Raw genomic sequence first — 8,088 nt, forward strand, 5'->3', positions numbered from 1 at the left:
GAATCTTATAAATTGGTGGTCTGTGAACACTTACTAGATTTTGAGGACAATGTGGTGTTATGGGAGGCATAGTCAGGGTTGGAGGTTACATAGCCACTTGATTAACTCGTATATATTTTAAGAACCATTGGTTCATCTTTTAAAAGAAAATATCTCACATTTCAGTATCTAGCCCTTGCGAAATGAGCTTACTATGACTAGCTACCTGATCAAAATCAGAAGCATTATCATTTACCTCATCTAATACGACATGATTAGACAAGGCCAACATGGTATATCTATTAGAAAATAGAGTCAGATCGGATTATATGACATCACACTTTCACAATTATCGTGGCATGTGTTTTCTAAACCCAATAAATGCTACGTTCAATACTAGAATTGACTAAATAGTAGCTCTGATACCACTAAATGTAACACCCCTTGCCCATCCCTATCGTCGGGATTGAGTTATGGAATACTACGTACAAAATAGAATAGTTATAAACAATTAACAATTAAAATTCATAACTTTAATCACTTCAATCATTTAATACAATTTAAAAATTTTCTCGAGTCTTATATGAGCTTACATGAGCTCTAAATGTCACACCCTAATTTGGCGAACTAGTATTGTTGGAAAGACTACGCTGACGAAGATCACCTGAGTCACGAGACTTATATAGGATAAGGTTGGTTACTTCATGGTGAAGTACTTCATAGAACTTTGCTGATACTATAGAGTTTCACTTCGAGGATTTGCAATTTTTTTTGTTGTAGCGAGAACCTTATTAGGCAGACTTTCTCGCTAGTAAGCCTACCACCCATGTTATTATGTCACAGATAATGTTAGTATAGTAGTTAGCAGGACACATTTTAGTCATCTAACATCCTAGTGAAGGTAACGTGTTAGTATCAGGACACTTGGAGAGCCTCGTAGGATATGTTTAATTAGTGGAAGCTTGTGAGAATGATTATTGAATAGATTTAAACTTGAGTGGGATTTGGATTTGAGTTATCTATAAATAGGATAGCCTGGTAGTGGAAAGAAGACTTCTGTCTCATCTTCTCTACTAGTCTTTCTTATCATCGGAGAAAACCAGAAGAGTTCTTTATTGTTAACGAAAGTGTTGTTTGGAAACAAGAGCTTCTATCTTAAGTTGTCTACTGGTAAACTCTTAAACATTTCTTTAAGTTTTACCAGATAGAAAGAAGCTGTTGTGAGAGAGGTTCAGTTTTGGTCTGCACAACAAACTTTAGTGCAAAAATGTCAATCGAATTAGGTCAATGGACAATGGCTAACCCTAAGCCTATAAATAGTAGCTCTAAACACTTTATAGATAGTTTTAATTCAAGTTTTAGGTTACGGCTTTTATTTAGTTTTGGTTTTAATTTCTTTCTAGTTTATTTTGTACTTAGGTTTTCCTTTATCATTGTAATTTTACTTTAATTTCTATTTCGTTCTTAGGAGAATCTGATTTGTGGAGACAATCAACTCTTTGTGGATTATCGTTCGATCCAAATCAATATACCAAAATTCTTCTTAAACTCTTTACTTAATCTGTTCTATCATGAGTTAATCCATTTATGTGGGATTAAGGAGTGGAGTGGGAGTAATTAACTCTTATGAAGGGTTTCTTAGTGGATCAACTACTTGGGATAGGAAGAATTTAAAACTTTAGGCCTGACAACCCTATGAAGTCATCTAGGGGAGAATGAACCCAAAATTGGTATTGTTTATCCATAAACACCTTACCTCAATCTGGTTTGGACTGTGAGGTTGAGAGATAAGTAGTTCTTACCGGCTCATTAGTTTAACGGAAGATCAAGAGATCCTAATAGGTTAATGACTAGATGATTGAATAGAACCCGAAATAGGAGTTAGTAATGATCACCAAAACAAGTTAGTCTCCCATTCTTAAAATCGATAGAATCTACAAATTATTTTCCCATCTTTATTTTTATGAAAATATGATTTTTCATCACCTTAGGATTTATCATAATATAATTTAATTAAGTTACTAATTAGATATGTTAACGTAGAAGTTAGAATTAGTTTAGTTTTGCTCCCTTGGTATGATCCTCGGAGTACTCCAATAATTCATTGTATAATTCTATATTATAATCTGACCCATATACCTGTGGGAATCGCCTAACGATAATATTTGGATGCAGGACTTACACTCTAGTCGTTAGTACGTCTAGAGGTGGTCAAGTTGTTGGTGCTATTACCGGGAAGGCAACACCACTAGACTAGTTTTAATTTTTACATTTAATATGATAGTTAGAAAAATTTTAAATTATATATGTGATGTTAATTTTTTTATTTACTTTTATTTTTCTCTATTAACATTTTTACTTTTCTTTGTGGTTTCAGTGCATGACTTGAAGTAGAGGCACACCTATAGAGCCAACTATTAATCTAGAAAGAATTAATCGCCCAAATAGTCAATAGCAACAACAATAGCAAATGCAAAATAACTCACTTGCTGCTAAACAAAATAATCTGCTATTCGACGAACCTAACTTACAAAATCTACCACCGCTACAATTACTGACAGAACCACCAATGGCTTGAGAAGAATGTACGCTGAGAGATTATGCGCCGCCAAACCTTAACGCAGTACAAGTTGGCATCGTAAGACTGGCCATTACAATAAACAATTTCAAGATAAAGCCTACAATGATCCAAATGATTCAAAATAACCTATAGTTCAGAGGAACTATAACGAATGACCCGGACCAATATTTAAAATGATTTCTCCAACTTTATAATACTTTTAAGTTTAACAAGGTCACCGATGACACTATTCGACTTCACCTATTCCCCTTCTTATTAATAGAAAACGCTTTCTCTTGGTTAGATTAAAAGGCACTAGGATCCATCACAACATGGAACAAACTTGTAACACCCCTTACCTGTATTTGACTCCAGACTAGGGTACGAGCGTTACCGAACATAAAATCACATAAACATACAAAATTGAGACATGAATTTCCATCCAAATTTAAAACTTTTTCATTCACATGCATAACATCCCTTATACGGGCCCACGGGGCCCAAAACATAAATTGGGTATGGTTCTTAAGACCACTATATCAAGGACTGTCCTGAGATAATGGAGAAAGAAAATTTTCAGAGTACAAGCTGAGTAGTATGGCTACAAAGGGGAGACCCTCGAGAAATGCCAGTAATGGGGCTAGTAGCAAAAGTATAGGGCCTATGCCATACATGCGCGTGAGGACGCATCTTCTCCAGATGCAATCACTGATCAAGAAAAACGTGATTCGGGTCTTGATCAAGGGAAACACAAGGTTTACGAAGAATATGTTCGTTTTCATCATTTTGTACCAAGGTAAGTTCATATACAAATAATGTGATGTTATGTTATATTTTTGGTGCTTGAGTATTATGTGAATTCAAATTCTTTAATGCTTTTATAAGTTATGCTTTGATTGCTCCATGAGTAAGTGATTGGTATTATGGACATTGAGATCGACATTACGAGCAAATTTGACAGAGATATGATATCGAAGAATCTCGTTTGAACCTTAGGAATAGTTTAGTATACAAGTGACATGTCACTAGGAACCATGTGATTTATGAGCTCATGAGATATGTGATATATGTTTATGTGGTTCCGGGTGGTGGTCTTGTACATCCTACCTGTAACTGGGTAATCCGACATGTGTTGCAGATACCTGACAGCTTGTGTGAGTAGCCTGTGTAGCTACGTCCTGACCGATAGCTTGTGTGAACAGACTCGTGAGTAGCTCGGGAATGAGCTTTTATGTATTATGTGATATGAGGTAGCTTTAGCTACGTATGTGGCACTTATGTGTGAGCTTTTCGTGTACCTAATAGTATTCCAAGTGTTCAACGGGTAAATTATTGAGCAACTTGACAAAAGACCCAAGGGGTAAGCCAATGAGAAGAATGAGTAAGAGATTACATTATGAGTTGATACAGGTATGTATACCTAACTCATGATAAATGCCTTAGTATGCGATGAACTTATGACAAGGTTGTTTATGTGATGAGTAAGTTTAAGTGATTTGATGAAATACAAATTATGTTCATTATGTTATATGTATGTTAAATACTTGTTTAGATAGCATGTTATTTGCATATGGACTTACTAAGCTTTAATGCTTACCCCCTTCCTTTCCATCTTTTATAGTGTAGCCAAGCTAGCTCGGGGATCCAGGGATGTCGGAGACTCGATCACACTATCAATTAGACATTTGGGTATAGTTAGTCTTAACATTTTGAGTATGACATGTACAAGGGACTTGGTCATTTTGTTATGTGTCATATTGATTAGCCAAATGAGTTGGCTCATGATGGTATTATGATTCATTTTGTATAAGGGCATGAAATGTGGCTTGTATTTGTTTCTCGGGTTGTAACCCTAATTATTTATGCATGCATGCAATGTGTTTATGCTTTGTGATGTGGTTGGTGGTTGCTTGTTAGTAATGGATGTGATAAATGACACATATGCTTAATGAATGAATTGGGACTAATAAATATGATCATGTCCATGGTATAATTGAGTAGGTTAAAGGTCGGTTTATAAGGATGATTAAATATGAAATTGGTGTGGAATGCCATAAGAAAGCATGATGGTTTGAGCATATGATATGTTGACATTACAAAGTCATGGATTAATCATGATTGTGAGTATTTAAGTGACTAAATATGTTATGTTGCATGCCATCAAAAATGTATAAGTGAGTGAGCTTTTAAGGGTGGCAAGTGGCTTGGAAAATAGCCTCAAAGTTGTCCACACGGGTAGACACACGGGCATGTGTCTAGGCCATGTGTGACACACGGTCTGCCCCATGAACGTGTGATCCGATCGTGTGTCTCTTACACCCTAATTAGGCAAAACAAAATGCCCAGTAGTAAACACATGGGTAGAGACACGACCGTGTGTCTCAGCTGTGTGAAGGACACGGCCTCAAGACATGGACGTATGCCCAGGCCGTGTAAAGTCTGCACTTAATTTTTGAAATTTAATTCGCCACATAGCCTAAGCACACCGGCGTGTGACTAGGCCGTGTGACCCTAATTATGTTAATGACATCATAAACAGAGAGTTACACGGGCTAAGGACACAGGTGTGTCCCAAGCCACAAGGGCGTGTATGACCACACGGCCTACCCATACGGGCGTGTGACCCTGTTTCATGAAAATTTTCTAAGTTTTCTCAAAGTTTTCTAAAGTTCTTGATTTAGTCTGGAACTACTCCCGATGATTGTTTTGGGCCTCGTAGGCCCATATAAAATTTGCATATGTGTCAATGAATTTAATTTGAACCAAATTTTACGGCCCGATTTTGTATGTTGCTTGTGTTTAAGCCTGATTTTACGGGTAAGGAGTGTTACAAAACTTGTAGAAAAGTTCTTATACAAGTTTTTTCCTATTAGCAAGGCGATCCAAATAAGGAGAGAGATTGCCACGTTTAAGCAATTAGAAGGAGAAAGCTTTCATGAAGCTTGGGAGCAATTCAAGTTGTTGGTACAAAAATGCCCTCACCATGGTCTACTTGACTAGTTACGATTGCAGATGTTCTATAATGGGTTGGATGCACAATTATGATCAAGACTAGATGGAGCTGCAGGAGGAGCTTAGTATATGAAAAAGTAGAGAATTGAATGACTTTGGTGTTACATTGTTAGAAATTAAGCTTAGTATATGAAAAGGACTAAATTGTAAAGCATAATTGTTGGTTTCGTAAATTAGAGACCAAATTGAATAAATTGAAAAATTTTCATGAATTATTGGTAGGAATTTAAAATAGAAGGTCCCTAATGAATTTTTTGAAATTGGACTTTAATCCGAGGATTTAAATTGGAAGTTATATGTCTCAATTTCAAGGGCTAAATTGAATAATTTGTAAAATTTTATATTTGATTATGTATTTATTGGAATATGATATTGGGTGTCTTTTATGATTATTCATGGCTAAATTCAACATGAAAATGTCAAGAGGGAAAAGAAAAATGAAAGTGATCGATGAGTAGTCGAAAATTTTAGTTTGTGCATTTATAATTTAAGTTGTATAAATTGCTTGCATTTTCATGATTACATGTTTACAAGAGTATCAAGGTAAGTATATAGTAATGATATAAGTTATTGGATCGAGTTTAAATTTGAAATCTTGGAATAGAGGACTAAATTGAATAAAATAGAAAATAGCATAAATCGTTTGAAACATGAGACATGCCAATGAATTGAGTGAGAATATGTATTAAACGAAGTGAAATATGTATGTTATATTAATGAATTGAATTATTATAATGTATATGATTGAAAAATTTATATGTAAACAAAATTATAAATGGAATTGAAATTTGATACCCTATTAATTAGTCAGGCTAAGTAAGATATAATTGGCATGCCATATGATTGATTTGTGTATGCGTTATCTGCTTATGCGCCGGGATGCATTTTGTGTGCTAGATACGCACTTATGCGCTAGGATGCACTTCGTTTGCCAGGTATGTGTTTTATATGCTAGGATGCCCTTTGGTGCTTGTAACAGTTCGTTTTCAATTATATCAGAACAGTGGATTCGGGACCACAATTTCAATGAGTAAATTACTATTTTATTATTTATTTAATGTCTACGGGAATGTATTAAGGTCGTATTAATGTTTTGCTAAGAAATTTTGATGTTTAAGTAGTCAATTAAGTAAAAAGGACTAAATCATAAAAAAAGTGTAAAAGTTGAGTTCTATTAGTTAAAAGGATCAAATGGTTCTAGAAATGAAATTTAATGGACTTGAATGGTAATTGTATCATACATGATGATAGTGGATGTACATGGATAGGTTTTAATGTAATTATGATCATTTTTAAAGGTTAATTAAGTAATTTGATAATTAAGTTAAATGCTAATTAAATAAAAGATGAAAAGAAACTATATTAAATAAAAGATGAAAAGAAACTATCATCTTTTTCATTTTCTTCTTCCTCGGCCGAAATCACCATTAAAGGTGGGGAAGCTTTGGTTTATTTTCTTCTTACATGATCAAAACTTGGATAAAAAAGACATTGACCAAGGAAAAGAGAAAATAACAGATTAGTCCCTACGTGTTGATCGACATTAAATAGTTGATAACTGTTGCTAACATTTTGGAAGGATCAATCAATGAGCTTACACTATCCATCAATGTAACACCTGTAACCTGTATTCAATGTTGAAATAGGGTTGCGGAGCATTACTGGACTTCCTATACAATTAAACACACATTTTACATATATTTTCAATTTTCATACAATCATTATTCAACATCATTCACATCATCCCTAATACGAGCCTACGAGGCCCAAAACATGCATTTGGGGTGGTTTAGGAGAAATTTTTACAAAACTTAGAAAAATTTTCAAACTACAGGGGACACACACTCGTGTGGCCCAGCCGTGTGTCCCACAAGGCCAAAGACATGCCCGTGTCACAGGCCGTGTGGACATTCAAAATGGGAGCACCTGGTCGTGTCCCAGCCCGTGTCTGACCTCGTGTAACTCTCTGACTTGGGTTACATGGCCAACACACATGCCAGTGTGACTAGCCCGTGTGCCCTAGAAATGGCCACACACGCTCGTGTGCCAGGCCGTGTGCTAGGCCGTGCCAAACCTGTAGGGTATATATGCCATATGGCCAAGTTACACGCCTGTATGTTAAGCCATGTGGAGCATACTGACTTGATTTTTAATTCAACACCAGGGGACACACGGCCGTATAACTTGACCATGTGTCACACACGGCTGAGACACACGCCCGTGTCTCTATCCGTGTGGACAAAAATAGGCTATTTACTAAACCATTTTGTCACCCAAACTTGCTTACACCTACATAAACCCAATTGGCACAAAAATATGACATAATTAGGCATTCAACCAAACTCAATCAAGCATAATTCATACCATTTCAATACCAACCAATACAAAACACATCAATATCACATTGTGCCATTCAATTTCATACCAAAACTCATAATCTCAAATCAACACTATAATCACTCTTAAACATGCATCATTTAGCCTAATCTCCAACATACCAAATTCAATTCACAACCATTTAGTACCCCTAATTACCA

At 35.6% G+C, this 8,088-nt stretch overlaps 1 non-coding gene across 1 annotated transcript; it reads right to left on the reverse strand.

Annotated features, from left to right (window-relative positions):
* Positions 1-5,423: 5,423 nt before the first annotated feature.
* Positions 5,424-5,529, reverse strand: LOC128292237 (small nucleolar RNA R71). The gene has a single exon (XR_008282221.1). It is a non-coding gene; the product is annotated as a small nucleolar RNA R71 (small nucleolar RNA).
* Positions 5,530-8,088: the final 2,559 nt, after the last annotated feature.

The sequence above is a fragment of the Gossypium arboreum genome, chromosome 4, assembly GCF_025698485.1.
Source record: "Gossypium arboreum isolate Shixiya-1 chromosome 4, ASM2569848v2, whole genome shotgun sequence".
NCBI lineage: Eukaryota > Viridiplantae > Streptophyta > Magnoliopsida > Malvales > Malvaceae > Gossypium > Gossypium arboreum.